At 48.3% G+C, this 16470-nt stretch overlaps 1 long non-coding RNA gene across 1 annotated transcript in view; it reads right to left on the reverse strand.

Moving 5' to 3' along the window:
* Positions 1–16470, reverse strand: part of LOC134965054 (uncharacterized) — a 142353-nt gene that overhangs the window by 63293 nt on the left and 62590 nt on the right. The window lies entirely within an intron of this gene.

Here is a 16470-nt window from a genome sequence, read left to right on the forward strand (position 1 = left end):
GCCGAGTCGGCATCTGAACATAGGTAAGTATGTGTGTGTCGGAATGTATGTAATAAAGTTGTACTTTCAAGGTGTGTGTGTCCTGTTTTTATTTGGGTATTTTTTTTGCAGAAGAACTATAGGTACCAGCGGACCCGTTTAACCCCCGCATGCTGGTACTTGTGGTTCTCCAAGTACCAGCTTGCGGGGGAGGCTTGCAGGGACTTGTAGTTCTTGTGCATAAAACAATATTCTTTTATTTTACACTTGGCTATCAGCCCCCCATCCGCAGCCCATGGATGGGGGGGACAGCCTCGGGCTTCACCCCTGGCCCTTGAGTGGCTGGAGGGGGGGGACCCCTTGATTTATGGGGTCCCCACTCCTCCAGGGTACCCTGGCCAGGGGTGACTAGTTAGTGATTTAATGCCAGGGCCGCAGGGACCTATATAAAAGTGTCCCCCGGCTGTGGCATTATCTCTCTGACTAGTGGAGCCCGGTGCTGGTTCAAAAAATACGGGGGACCCCTACGCTTTTTGTCCCCCGTATTTTTGGAACCAGGACCAGGTGCAGAGCCCGGTGCTGGTTGATTAAATATGGGGGAACCCCTGTGAATTTTTTCCCCATATTTTTTCAACCAGGACCGGCTCAAAGAGCCCGAGGCTGGTTATGCTTAGGAGGGGGGACCCCACGCAATTTTTTTTTCTGTTTTTACACTAAACAGACCCTTTCCCATAGATAACCATGCACAGATCTCACTGATCCGTGCATGGTTATCCAAACTCGACTGGAAAAAGCAGGTCTATTTTTTTGCTGCTTTTTTTAACGAATCTAAAAAAAAAATAGACCCGCACTTGAGCACTCAGAGACTAACACCCAAATACGAATGAATAGTGAATGCCCGTATTGTATGAAATAACAGCCGCGTTTGACCGATGGTCTATTCATTCGTATTTCAGAACTTTGCCAATCAAACCATTACGAATAGACCAGACACTGCCGAGTTTTCTGCTTAGTGAATTCCCGGATTGGGACTTAGAAAAAAAAACACAAATCGGCCAAACTCGGATTTTTAGTAAATACTGGCCCATGTGTTAGTTATTCACATATATGCCTTGGGTCTTGTATGGCTTATCTTCTCCCACAGCATATCCTTCGTAGTGCGCTCAACATGGCTGCCTCAGCTGGGATGCTCATGGATGGGATGAAAAATACACGGACCTGATGATTATGTTGGGACCCTGCAACTAGCGTTAGGTCGCTGTAACCACCCATTTTGTGTCATCTATTCAAGGTGTGACCTGTTACCCCAGTGTAATCCTACGCAGTGCGCCTAACATGGCTGCCTCACCTAGTACCTTTTGGTGGATAAAATATATAACCCTTAGACGTTATTACACAAAATGTCTGCAACAACCCTGCATTATGCTTACTGTGCACTTCAGGTTTCCTTTTTACTTCTGAGTTATTGTATTAATCTTTGTACTATGTGCTTTGTTTTTGATGCCTGTAAAGCACTTGAGTCAGGTTGGAGAAAGAGCGAAATAGAAATAAAATTATTTTTATCCTTATTATTATAATAATAATAATTATTATTATTAGTATAACTGTTTCCTCCATAAGGTAGAGCCGAACTACTCTTTAACCTACTGTATGGGGCATATATATCAAAGGATATTTGTGGGATATCCCTCCAAAAACAGCAAGCATCCCCAGTATGTACAGTATCTAGGGGGTACCCCATTTTCGATCACAAAAGCATGCTTTGTATTCTGGAGGTTGTCCCCAGTAGCTAACAACATCTTTAGATGACGTTAGTTAGTCCATAGATACTTTTTTGCATCAAAGTTGTCAGACTTACCAAGCTCTAGAGTTTGGCCCCGACAGGATAACGTGGAAATGCAGATGACATTATCCTATAGTTATCCTATAGTAGCCTACAGGCTACTAACACACAGTTTTTTCTGGCAAGGGAGCCTTTCCGTTTCCCCTTGGTGAACATGCACCGACAGACAGCAGCACATGCGCATTGGCTGGCAGGAACCTGAACCAGGAAACAGTGTAATAGCGTTATGCTACCATACTGCTTCCAGCTCTTCGCCAGGACGGGCTCTTGTCAGAACCAGTCTCCTGGCAAGAGAACATTGGTAAATTTGGGTTAAAATACTTATTTCTCTTACGTCCTAGAGGATTCTGGGGACTCCAAAAGGACCATGGGGTATAGACGGATCCGCAGGAGTTTGGGCACACTACAAAGACTTAAACTGGGTGTGAACTGGCTCCTCCCTCTATGCCCCTCCTCCAGACCTCAGTTAGACTTTGTGCCCAGGAGTGAATGGACGCACACTAGGGGAGCTCTACTGAGTTTCTCTAAAAGACTTTATGTTAGGTTTTTTATTTTCAGGTAGACCTCCTGGCTACAGGCTCCCTGCAGCGTGGGATTGAGGGGAAAGAAGCAGGACCTACTTCTTCTTAGTTCAAAGGCTCTGCTTCTCGGCTACTGGACACCATTAGCTCCAGAGGGTTCAATCACTTGGTTCGCCTAGCTGCTTGTTCCCGGAGCCGCGCCGTCACCCCCCTCACAGAAGCCAGAAGAAAGAAGCCGGGTGAGTATTAGAAGAACAGAAGACTTCAGTGACGGCAGAAGACTTCAGTAATGGAGGTACAGCGCAGCAGACGCGCTGCGCTCCATGCTCCCACACACCAACGCACTCTCAGGGTGCAGGGCGCTGGGGGGGGAGCGCCCTGGGCAGCAAGTTACTGATCTTTTAAAACACGGCTGGCTTTAAAAGCTTTCTCAGTGCCTCGGCACCGTGTCCCATACCCCCGCCAGCATAGCGCATCAGACGCGCCAGTGACTCCCGCGCCAACGGCTCATGAGGGTGCAGGGCGCAGGGGGGGGGCGCCCTGGGCAGCATGTTATACACTGATTCAGAGTGTAAACTCTATATATTAGGGTAGTCCGCGTCCCGTCCCCCGCCAGCATGAAGCAGCGCTGTGCGCCACTTACTCCCGCACCGAAGGCTCACGAGGGTGCAGGGCGCAAGGGGTGGGGGGGCGCCCTGGGAAGCATGATGTACACTGTTTTAACTGTGTGAACCTTATATACAGTGTGTAGACACTGTATAAGGTCCCCCGCTGGGAAAGAGAAGGTATATTTTTAGCTGGCTGAAGCGCCGAGAAGGTGCGGGGCTTCACCCTCACAACTCTTTCAGCGCCATTTTCCTCCATTTCCCCGCCATTGTTCAATCATGAGGGGGGTACAGTGTTTAGATTATAACACTTAGGTGATTAAATGGGAGTATACCATGTACCCTGGGTTTTCCCGGTCAGAATGCCCACTATACCTTTTTAGTCGACATATGTCGACAGGATTCAGTAATCTGTCACTAAAGGTGGATCGCTGTCGGCATCATTGACGCCTATTGGTCCTCGAAGCAGTTTATGCAGTGTCAGCAGAACACTATTTGGGTGACACAGTTGTATGCGGGCGACCCTGTCGGCACCAACTGTCTTTACTGAGAGTAACTTAACACGCTGTAACTGCCTTAAATCAGTATATATATTATATATATGTATTTGTATATATATGTTTGGTACGGTTCCTTGGGCCTGTAGCTCAAGCACTGATATGGTAGTAGGTGGGAGAGTCTTAGAAAGTTTATTTAGGTATTTTCTATTCGGACCTCTCGGGGTCGCCAGATGGTTATTTTACCTGGTTACTACTCCCGGTTTGTCGACAAATACTAGGGTTTCTGTCGACCATATGGTTTCCTGTCTGATCTACAACTGGGGCATGTCAGCACACGGTCATACACATACAGTACACAATACTGTCACTAAGGACCCTACGGTTCGAGACAATCCACTTATATGTATGTTATATATATATGTATAGGGGATACGTGTGTTTCTCTGACGTCCTAAGTGGATGCTGGGGACTCCGTCAGGACCATGGGGAATAGCGGCTCCGCAGGAGACAGGGCACAAAAGTAAAAGCTTTAGGATCAGGTGGTGTGCACTGGCTCCTCCCCCTATGACCCTCCTCCAAGCCTCAGTTAGGTTTTTGTGCCCGGCCGAGAAGGGTGCAATCTAGGTGGCTCTCCTAAAGAGCTGCTTAGAGTAAAAGTTTTGTTAGGTTTTTTATTTTCAGTGAGTCCTGCTGGCAACAGGCTCACTGCAACGAGGGACTTAGGGGAGAAGAAGTGAACTCACCTGCGTGCAGGATGGATTGGCTTCTTAGGCTACTGGACACTAGCTCCAGAGGGACGATCACAGGTACAGCCTGGATGGGTCACCGGAGCCGCGCCGCCGACCCCCTTGCAGATGCTGAAGAGAGAAGAGGTCCAGAAATCGGCGGCTGAAGACTTCTCAGTCTTCATGAGGTAGCGCACAGCACTGCAGCTGTGCGCCATTGCTCTCAGCACACTTCACACCAACGGTCACTGAGGGTGCAGGGCGCTTGGGGGGGCGCCCTGGGCAGCAATGAAAGTACCTATGCTGGCTAAAAATACATCACATATAGCCCCTGGGGCTATATGGATGTATTTAACCCCTGCCAGGTTGTCAGAAAAACGGGAGAAGAAGCCCGCCGAAAAGGGTGCGGGGCCTATTCTCCTCAGCACACAGCGCCATTTTCCTACACAGCTCCGCTGCTAGGAAGGCTCCCAGGCTCTCCCCTGCACTGCACTACAGAAACAGGGTTAAAACAGAGAGGCGATATTATTATATATTAAGATGCTATAAGGGAAAACACTTATATAAGGTTGTCCCTGTATAATATAGCGTTTTGGTGTGTGCTGGCAAACTCTCCCTCTGTCTCCCCAAAGGGCTAGTGGGGTCCTGTCCTCTATCAGAGCATTCCCTGTGTGTGTGCTGTGTGTCGGTACGTGTGTGTCGACATGTATGAGGACGATGTTGGTGAGGAGGCGGAGCAATTGCCTGTAATGGTGATGTCACTCTCTAGGGAGTCGACACCGGAATGGATGGCTTATTTAGGGAATTACGTGATAATGTCAACACGCTGCAAGGTCGGTTGACGACATGAGACGGCCGGCAAACCAATTAGTACCTGTCCAGGCGTCTCAAACACCGTCAGGGGCTTTAAAACGCCCATTTACCTCAGTCGGTCGACACAGACACGGACACTGACTCCAGTGTCGACGGTGAAGAAACAAACGTATTTTCCATTTGGGCCACACGTTACATGTTAAGGGCAATGAAGGAGGTGTTACATATTTCTGATACTACAAGTACCACAAAAGAGGGTATTATGTGGGGTGTGAAAAAACTACCTGTAGTTTTTCCTGAATCAGATAAATTAAATGAAGTGTGTGATGATGCGTGGGTTTCCCCCGATAGAAAATTATTGGCGTTATACCCTTTCCCGCCAGAAGTTAGGGCGCGTTGGGAAACACCCCTTAGGGTGGATAAGGCGCTCACACGCTTATCAAAACAAGTGGCGTTACCGTCTCCAGATACGGCCGCCCTCAAGGAGCCAGCTGATAGGAGGCTGGAAAATATCCTAAAAAGTATATACACACATACTGGTGTTATACTGCGACCAGCGATCGCCTCAGCCTGGATGTGCAGCGCTGGGGTGGCTTGGTCGGATTCCCTGACTGAAAATATTGATACCCTTGACAGGGACAGTATTTTATTGACTATAGAGCATTTAAAGGATGCATTTCTATATATGCGAGATGCACAGAGGGATATTTGCACTCTGGCATCAAGAGTAAGTGCGATGTCCATATCTGCCAGAAGATGTTTATGGACACGACAGTGGTCAGGTGATGCAGATTCCAAACGGCACATGGAAGTATTGCCGTATAAAGGGGAGGAGTTATTTGGGGTCGGTCCATCGGACCTGGTGGCCACGGCAACAGCTGGAAAATACACCTTTTTTACCCCAAGTCACATCTCAGCAGAAAAAGACACCGTCTTTTCAGCCTCAGTCCTTTCGTCCCCATAAGGGCAAGCAGGCAAAAGGCCAGTCATATCTGCCCAGGGATAGAGGAAAGGGAAGAAGACTGCAGCAGGCAGCCCATTCCCAGGAACAGAAGCCCTCCACCGCTTTTGCCAAGTCCTCAGCATGACGCTGGGGCCGTACAAGCGGAATCAGGTGCGGTGGGGGGTCGTCTCAAGAGTTTCAGCGCGCAGTGGGCTCACTCGCAAGTGGACCCCTGGATCCTACAAGTAGTATCCCAGGGGTACAGATTGGAAATTCGAGACGTCTCCCCCTCGCAGGTTCCTGAAGTCTGCTTTACCAACGTCTCCCTCCGACAGGGAGGCAGTATTGGAAACAATTCACAAGCTGTATTCCCAGCAGGTGATAATCAAAGTACCCCTCCTACAACAAGGAAAGGGGTATTATTCCACACTATATTGTGGTACTGAAGCCAGACGGCTCGGTGAGACCTATTCTAAATCTGAAATATTTGAACACTTACATAAAAAGGTTCAAATCAAGATGGAGTCACTCAGAGCAGTGATAGCGAACCAGGAAGAAGGGGACTATATGGTGTCCCTGGACATCAAGGATGCTTACCTCCATGTCCCAATTTGCCCTTCTCACCAAGGGTACCTCAGGTTCGTGGTATAAAACTGTCACTATCAGTTTCAGACGCTGCCGTTTGGATTGTCCACGGCACCCCGGGTCTTTACCAAGGTAATGGCCGAAATGATGATTCTTCTTCAAAGAAAAGGCGTCTTAATTATCCCTTACTTGGACGATCTCCTGATAAGGGCAAGGTCCAGAGAACAGTTGGAGGTCGGAGTAGCACTATCTCAAGTAGTTCTACAACAGCACGGGTGGATTCTAAATATTCCAAAATCGCAGCTGTCTCCGACGACACGTCTGCTGTTCCTAGGGATGATTCTGGACACAGTCCAGAAAAAGGTGTTTCTCCCGGAGGAGAAAGCCAGGGAGTTATCCGAGCTAGTCAGGAACCTCCTAAAACCAGGAAAAGTGTCAGTGCATCATTGCACAAGGGTCCTGGGAAAAATGGTGGCTTCTTACGAAGCGATTCCATTCGGCAGATTTCACGCAAGAACTTTTCAGTGGGATCTGCTGGAAAAATGGTCCGGATCGCATCTTCAGATGCATCAGCGGATAACCCTGTCTCCAAGGACAAGGGTGTCTCTTCTGTGGTGGCTGCAGAGTGCTCATCTACTAAAGGGCCACAGATTCGGCATTCAGGACTGGGTCCTGGTGACCACGGATGCCAGCCTGAAAGGCTGGGGAGCAGTCACACAAGGAAAAAATTTCCAGGGAGTGTGATCAAGCCTGGAGACTTCTCTCCACATAAATATACTGGAGCTAAGAGCAATTTACAATGCTCTAAGCTTAGCAAGACCTCTGCTTCAAGGTCAGCCGGTATTGATCCAGTGGGACAACATCACGGCAGTCGCCCACGTAAACAGACAGGGCGGCACAAGAAGCAGGAGGGCAATGGCAGAAACTGCAAGGATTCTTCGCTGGGCGGAAAATCATGTGATAGCACTGTCAGCAGTGTTCATTCCGGGAGTGGACAACTGGGAAGCAGACTTCCTCAGCACGACCTCCACCCGGGAGAGTGGGGACTTCATCGGGAAGTCTTCCACATGATTGTGAACCGTTGGGAAAGACCAAAGGTGGACATGATGGCGTCCCGCCTGAACAAAAAACTGGACAGGTATTGCGCCAGGTCAAGAGACCCTCAGGCAATAGCTGTGGACGTTCTGGTAACACCGTGGGTGTACCAGTCGGTGTATGTGTTCCCTCCTCTGCTTCTCATACCTAAGGTACTGAGAATTATAAGACGTAGAGGAGTAAGAACTATACTCGTGGCTCCGGATTGGCCAAGAAGGACTTGGTACCCGGAACTTCAAGAGATGCTCACAGAGGACTCATGGCCTCTGCCGCTAAGAAGGGACTTGCTTCAGCAAGTACCAGGTCTGTTCCAAGACTTACCGCGGCTGCGTTTGACGGCATGGCGGTTGAACGCCGGATCCTAAGGGAAAAAGGCATTCCGGAAGAGGTCATTCCTACCCTGGTCAAAGCCAGGAAGGAGGTGACCGCACAACATTATCACCACATGTGGCGAAAATATGTTGCGTGGTGTGAGGCCAGGAAGGCCCCACGAAGAAATTTCAACTCGGTCGATTCCTGCATTTCCTGCAAACAGGAGTGTCTATGGGCCTCAAATTGGGGGTCCATTAAGGTTCAAATTTCGGCCCTGTCGATTTTCTTCCAGAAAGAATTGGCGTCAGTTCCTGAAGTCCAGAAGTTTGTCAAGGGAGTACTGCATATACAACCCCCTTTTGTGCCTCCAGTGGCACTGTGGGATCTCAACGTAGTTCTGGGATTCCTCAAATCACATTGGTTTAAACCGCTCAAATCTGTGGATTTGAAATATCTCACATGGAAAGATGACCATGATGTTGGCCCTGGCCTCGGCCAGGCGAGTGTCAGAATTGGCGGCTTTGTCTCACAAAAGCCCATATCTGATTGTCCATTCGGACAGGGCAGAGCTGCGGACTCGTCCCCAGTTTCTCCCTAAGGTGGTGTCAGCGTTTCACCTGAACCAGCTTATTGTGGTACCTGCGGCTACTAGGGACTTGGAGGACTCCAAGTTGCTAGATGTTGTCAGGGCCCTGAAAATATAGGTTTCCAGGACGGCTGGAGTCAGGAAAACTGACTTGCTGTTATCCTGTATGCACCCAACAAACTGGGTGCTCTTGCTTCTAAGCAGACGATTGCTAGTTGGATGTGTAGTACAATTCAGCTTGCACATTCTGTGGCAGGCCTGCCACAGCCAAAATATGTAAATGCCCATTCCACAAGGAAGGTGGGCTCATCTTGGGCGGCTGCCCGAGGGGTCTCGGCTTTACAACTTTGCCGAGCTGCTACTTGGTCAGGGGCACACCCTGGCTGAGGAGGACCTGGAGTTCTCTCACTCGGTGCTGCAGAGTCATCCGCACTCTCCCGCCCGTTTGGGAGCTTTGGTATAATCCCCATGGTCCTGACGGAGTCCCCAGCATCCACTTAGGACGTCAGAGAAAATAAGAATTTACTTACCGATAATTCTATTTCTCGTAGTCCGTAGTGGATGCTGGGCGCCCATCCCAAGTGCGGATTGTCTGCAATACTTGTACATAGTTATTGTTACAAAAATCGGGTTATTATTGTTGTGAGCCATCTTTTCAGAGGCTCCGCTGTTATCATGCTGTTAACTGGGTTCAGATCACAGGTTGTACAGTGTGATTGGTGTGGCTGGTATGAGTCTTACCCGGGATTCAAAATCCTTCCTTATTGTGTACGCTCGTCCGGGCACAGTATCCTAACTGAGGCTTGGAGGAGGGTCATAGGGGGAGGAGCCAGTGCACACCACCTGATCCTAAAGCTTTTACTTTTGTGCCCTGTCTCCTGCGGAGCCGCTATTCCCCATGGTCCTGACGGAGTCCCCAGCATCCACTACGGACTACGAGAAATAGAATTATCGGTAAGTAAATTCTTATTATTTGTGTATTACATTATGATTTCTAATGTCGACTGAAGTAAAGTATTCTTTCTCATGTGCTGGTCGCTCTGTTGATAAAGCTCTAGGTCGGCCGTGACGAGTTGGTCTCACATCCTCTCAAGGAGTCCGAAGGTTTATTCTTTTCCTGCCACGGATAGAATACTGTGAAAGTTAACTCCTGGTCGACACGGGGCCCTGTCTCAAAGGATAGTATACAGGAAAGCTAAGTGATATTTTATTTCTATACTGTAGGCTTATTTGCGTTACATGCACATGAGAGAGTGTTTGGATTCGGTAAGACTTCAGATAGATTTACCCGAAAGAGAGAGGGGAGCTTCCTTATGTTGGTTCTTCTCTATAACATTGCGGAAGGCTGTCGTACGAATGCAGGATGTGTGACCGGGCGATTGCTGAGGCTGACTCCGAGAGTAACTGGAGTTTTTTTCCCTGGGAAGGTGTACCGCTGTTTGGGGGGATACTTCAGTTCAGTCAATCTCGGTGGATCCTGCTGGTAAGTCTAGTTTTGGGAGTTAGAGTCTCCCACAACGGTTGGTGACGCATTCCTTTATGGGATCCAGTCATTTTAATCGGTTCAATACAGTTCTTTTTTCCTTTTCTATTCACCCTGTGGAAAGTGAAAAGGTAAGAGTTCTCCGGCCTTGTTAGGTTCGGAGAAGAGGATGTCGTGTCTATTTCTACCGCATTCACCACATGTCGCAGTGTCTATATGACGGGACCCCACTCCGGTGACGACTCAGTTACTATTTGCAGTTAGTCCAAGGATGAACTAGGACTGGTGAATTACTTATAGAATTCAGAAGGGGACATTCTGGAGTTACAGATGTTTTCCCTCACTAATTTTCTAATGGATATAGCTATTTCCCTCTGGAAGGGGAGGTAGTACGCGATGCCATACCAGAGGGCATCAGGTTCAGGGCCTCGTCCTCCTGTCCCAGTTATAAAAAAAAAAAAAAAAACAGTAAGAACCATTGTTATTCTGTACTGAGATGTTCGCCTGATTGAGGCGAGGTAAAGAAATCATTGTTTCTCTCTGACTGCTTCGACACAGGGAAGGGCTGTTGTTCCCAACGGCGCAGATGTCGGAGGTAGTATCAGGGTAGATACTGAACGGTTGCGGTTCGGTGGTTTCCTGTGGACAGAGGTCTGAGGATCTGGAGTCGGATCAGATTTACAGAGCCAATCCATCAATATGTTCCGTTGATGAAGACGTTGGATGCGGCATAAGAGGCTTTTTTGGTGTACAGGTCAATTGCCAGAGTGGTTCAGGGGACCTGTTAGGGATATGGTCCGGGTTTTCACTGGCACATGCACCGGAATTTACTTCTAATGGCCAGGATATCGCTCTGGGGGGGTCTGCTCAGTTCTCACCTCCTAGAGGACGACGGTTAGGGAGCCAGGATTAGATCCTAGTGTCCATATATGCTGATCTTCGAGGCTGGAGAACAGTCCTTGCATGAGAAGTATTTCCAGAGGAAAAGGTCAAGCTGCGAAGCTTGTATACAATAACTTTCTTGAATTAAGAGTTATTTTAACAAGTGATGTGCACCGGACATTTTTCGGGTTTTGTGTTTTGGTTTTGGATTCGGTTCCGCGGCCGTGTTTTGGATTCGGACGCGTTTTGGCAAAACCTCCCTGAAATTTTTTTGTCGGATTCGGGTATGTTTTGGATTTGGGTGTTTTTTACAAAAAACCCTCAAAAACAGCTTAAATCATAGAATTTGGGGGTCATTTTGATCCCATAGTATTATTAACCTCAATAACCATAATTTCCACTCATTTCCAGTCTATTCTGAACACCTCACACCTCACAATATTATTTTTAGTCCTAAAATTTGCACCGAGGTCGTTGGATGACTAAGCTAAGCGACCCAAGTGGCCGACACAAACACCTGGCCCATCTAGGAGTGGCACTGCAGTGTCAGACAGGATGGTCGATTTAAAAAATAGTATCCAAACAGCACATGATGCAAAGAAAAAAGGAGGTGCACTGTGGTCGCTGGATGGCTAAGCTAAGCGACACAAGTGGCCGACACAAACACCTGGCCCATCTAGGAGTGACACTGCAGTGTCAGGCAGGATGGCACTTCAAAAAAATAGTCCCCAAACAGCACATGATGCAAAGAAAAATGAAAGAAAAAAGAGGTGCAAGATGGAATTGTCCTTGGGCCCTCCCACCCACCCTTATGTTGTATAAACAGGACATGCACAATTTAACAAACCCATCATTTCAACGACAGGGTCTGCCACACAACTGTGACTGAAATGACTGGTTGGTTTGGGCCCCCACCAAAAAAGAAGCAATCAATCTCTCCTTGCACAAACTGGCTCTACAGAGGCAAGATGTCCACCTCCTCCTCATCGTCCGATTCCTCACCCCTTTCACTGTGTACATCTCCCTCCTCACAGATTATTAATTCGTCCCCACTGGAATCCACCATCTCAGGTCCCTGTGTACTTTCTGGAGGCAATTGCTGGTGAATGTCTCCACGGAGGAATTGATTATAATTAATTTTGATGAACATCATCTTCTCCACATTTTCTGGAAGTAACCTCGTACGCCGATTGCTGACAAGGTGAGCGGCTGCACTAAACACTCTTTCGGAGTACACACTGGAGGGGGGTCAACTTAGGTAAAATAAAGCCAGTTTCTGCAAGGGCCTCCAAATTGCCTCTTTTTCCTGCCAGTATACGTACGGACTGTCTGACGTGCCTACTTGGATGCGGTCACTCATATAATCCTCCACCATTCTTTCAATGGTGAGAGAATCATATGCAGTGACAGTAGACGACATGTCAGTAATCGTTGGCAGGTCCTTCAGTCCGGACCAGATGTCAGCACTCGCTCCAGACTGCCCTGCATCACCGCCAGCGGGTGGGCTCGGAATTCTTAGCCTTTTCCTCGCACCCCCAGTTGCGGGAGAATGTGAAGGAGCAGCTGTTGACGGGTCACGTTCCACTTGACTTGACAATTTTCTCACCAGCAGGTCTTTGAACCTCTGCAGACTTGTGTCTGCCGGAAAGAGAGATACAACGTAGGTTTTAAATCTAGGATGGAGCACGGTGGCCAAAATGTAGTACTCTGATTTCAACAGATTGACCACCCGTGAATCCTGGTTAAGCGAATTAAGCGCTCCATCCAAAAGTCCTACATGCCTAGCGGAATCGCTCTGTTTTAGCTCCTCCTTCAATGTCTCCAGCTTCTTCTGCAAAAGCCTGATGAGGGGAATGACCTGACTCAGGCTGGCAGTGTCTGAACTGACTTCACTTGTGGCAAGTTCAAAGGGTTGCAGAACCTTGCACAACGTTGAAATCATTCCCCACTGCGCTTGAGTCAGGTGCATTCCCCCTCCTTTGCCTATATCGTAGGCAGATGTATAGGCTTGAATGGCCTTTTGCTGCTCCTCCATCCTCTGAAGTATATAGAGGGTTGAATTCCACCTCGTTACCACCTCTTGCTTCAGATGATGACAGGGCAGGTTCAGGACTGTTTGCTGTTGCTCTAGTCTTCGGCAGGCAGTGGCTGAATGCCGAAAGTGGCCCGCAATTCTTCGGGCCACCGACAGCATCTCTTGCACGCCCCTGTCGTTTTTTAAATAATTCTGCACCACCAAATTCAATGTATGTGCAAAACATGGGACGTGCTGGAATTTGCCCAGATGTAATGCACGCACAATATTGCTGGCGTTGTCCGATGTCACAAATCCCCAGGAGAGTCCATTTGGGGTAAGCCATTCTGCGATGATGTTCCTCAGTTTCCGTAAGAGGTTGTCAGCTGTGTGCCTCTTCTGGAAAGCGGTGATACAAAGCGTAGCCTGCCTAGGAACGAGTTGGCGTTTGCGAGATGCTGCTACTGGTGCCGCCGCTGCTGTTCTTGCTGCGGGAGGCAATACATCTACCCAGTGGGCTGTCACAGTCATATAGTCCTGAGTCTGCCCTGCTCCACTTGTCCACATGTCCGTGGTTAAGTGGACATTGGGTACAACTGCATTTTTTAGGACACTGGTGACTCTTTTTCTGAGGTCTGTGTACATTTTCGGTATCGCCTGCCTAGAGAAATGGAACCTAGATGGTATTTGGTACCGGGGACACAGTACCTCAATCAAGTCTGTAGTTGCCTGTGAATTAACGGTGGATAACGGAAACACGTTTCTCACCGCCCAGGCTGCCAAGGCCTGAGTTATCTGCTTTGCAGCAGGATGACTGCTGTGATATTTCATCTTCCTCGCAAAGGACTGTTGGACAGTCAATTTCTTACTGGAAGTAGTACAAGTGGTCTTCCGACTTCCCCTCTGGGATGACGATCGACTCCCAGCAGCAACAACAGCAGCGCCAGCAGCAGTAGGCGTTACACTCAAGGATGCATCGGAGGAATCCCAGGCAGGAGAGGACTCGTCAGACTTGCCAGTGACATGGCCTGCAGGACTATTGGCTTTCCTGTATAAGGAGGAAATTGACACTGAGGGAGTTGGTGGTGTGGTTTGCAGGACCTTGGTTACAAGAGGAAGGGATTTAGTGGTCAGTGGACTGCTTCCGCTGTCATCCAAAGTTTTTGAACTTGTCACTGACTTATGATGAATGCGCTGCAGGTGACGTATAAGGGAGGATGTTCCGACCTGGTTAACGTCCTTACCACTACTTATTACAGCTTGACAAAGGCAACACACGGCTTGACACCTGTTGTCCGCATTTGTGTTAAAATAATTCCACACCGAAGAGGTGATTTTTTTTGTAATTTGAGCAGGCATGTCAATGGCCATATTCGTCCCATGGACAACAGGTGTCTCCCCGGGTGCCTGACTTAAACAAACCACCTCACCATCAGAATCCTCCTTGTCAATTTCCTCCTCAGCGCCAGCAACACCCATATCCTCATCCTGGTGTACTTCAACAGTGACATCTTCAATTTGACTATCAGGAACTGGACTGCGGGTGCTCCTTCCAGCACTTGCAGGGGGCGTGCAAATGGTGGAAGGCGCCACCTCTTCCCGTCCAGTGTTGGGACGGTCAGGCATCGCAGCCGACACAATTGGACTCTCCTTGAAGATTTGTGATTTAGAAGAACGCACAGTTCATTGCTGTGCTTTTGCCAGCTTAAGTCTTTTAATTTTTCTAGCGAGAGGATGAGTGCTTCCATCCTCATGTGAAGCTGAACCACTAGCCATGAACATAGGCCAGGGCTTCAGCCGTTCCTTGCCACTCCGTGTCGTAAATAGCATATTGGCAAGTTTACGCTTCTCATCAGACGCTTTTAATTTTGATTTTTGGGTCATTTTACTGAACTTTTGTTTTTGGATTTTACATGCTCTCTACTATGACATTGGGCATCGGCCTTGGCAGACGACATTGATGGCATTTCATCATCTCGGCCATGACTAGCGGCAGCAGCTTCAGCACGAGGTGGAAGTGGATCTTGATCTTTCCCTATTTTACCCTGCACATTTTTGTTCTCCATTTTTTAATGTGTGGAATTATATGCCAGTATCAATAGCAATGGCCTACTACTATATATGCTGCGCACAACTGAAATGCACCACAGGTATGGATGGATAGTATACTTGACGACACAGAGGTAGGTAGAGCAGTGGCCTACTGTACCGTACTGCTATATATTATATACTGGTGGTCAGCAAACTGTGCAAAACTGAAATGCACCACAGGTATGTATGGATGGATAGTATACTTGACGACACAGAGGTAGGTAGAGCAGTGGCCTACTGTACCGTACTGCTATATATTATATACTGGTGGTCAGCAAACTGTGCAAAACTGAAATGCACCACAGGTATGGATGGATAGTATACTTGACGACACAGAGGTAGGTAGAGCAGTGGCCTTCTGTACCATACTCCTATATATTATATACTGGTGGTCAGCAAAATTATGCACTGTACTCCTACTATATACTACAATGCAGCACAGATATGGAGCGTTTTTCAGGCAGAGAACTTATAATACGGGTGGTCACTGGTCAGCAAAACTCTGCACTGTACTCCTCCTATATAATACTGCTGGTCCCCAGTCCCCACAATAAAGCAGTGTGAGCACAGATATATGCAGCACACTGAGCACAGATATGGAGCGTTTTTCAGGCAGAGAACGTATAATACTGGTGGTCACTGGTCAGCAAAACTCTGCACTGTACTCCTCCTATATAATACTGCTGGTCCCCAGTCCCCACAATAAAGCAGTGTGAGCACAGATATATGCAGCACACTGAGCACAGATATGGAGCGTTTTTCAGGCAGACAACGTATACTGGTGGTCACTGGTCAGCAAAACTCTGCACTGTACTCCTCCTATATAATACTGCTGGTACCCAGTCCCCACAATAAAGCAGTGTGAGCACAGATATATGCAGCACACTGAGCACAGATATGGAGCGTTTTTCAGGCAGACAACGTATAATACTGGTGGTCACTGGTCAGCAAAACTCTGCACTGTACTCCTCCTATAATACTGCTGGTCCCCAGAATAAAGATATTTGCACTGCAGCCCCCTGAATCAAAGTGAGAGGACGCCAGCCACGTCCTCTCACTATCATTTCCAATGCACGAGTGAAAAATGGCGGCGACGCGCGGCTCCTTATATAGAATCCGTATCTCGCGAGAATCCGACAGCGGGATGATGACGTTCGGGTTAACCGAGCCATACGGGAGAATCCGAGTATGCCTCGGACCCGTGTAAAAAGGGTGAAGTTCGGGGGAGTTCGGATTCCGAGGAACCGAACCCGCTCATCACTAATTTTAACACGCATATTCTTCGTGATCTGCCCGTGTTAATTCTGTCGGACGTCTTGACAGCAGTGGCGTAGGTAAGCCACTAGGGCAGAGTAAGGAGCAAAGCAGCCCTGGCAAAAGCTGAAATAGTTTCCGCTGCGTGGAAAGACTGGAAGACGTTACATTAGCAGTCTTCGTTCCGGACATGTCCGTTGGAGAAATGGATTTCCTCTGCAGATGCGCTCTCCATCTGG

The sequence above is a fragment of the Pseudophryne corroboree genome, chromosome 10, assembly GCF_028390025.1.
Source record: "Pseudophryne corroboree isolate aPseCor3 chromosome 10, aPseCor3.hap2, whole genome shotgun sequence".
Classification (NCBI taxonomy): Eukaryota; Metazoa; Chordata; class Amphibia; order Anura; family Myobatrachidae; genus Pseudophryne; species Pseudophryne corroboree.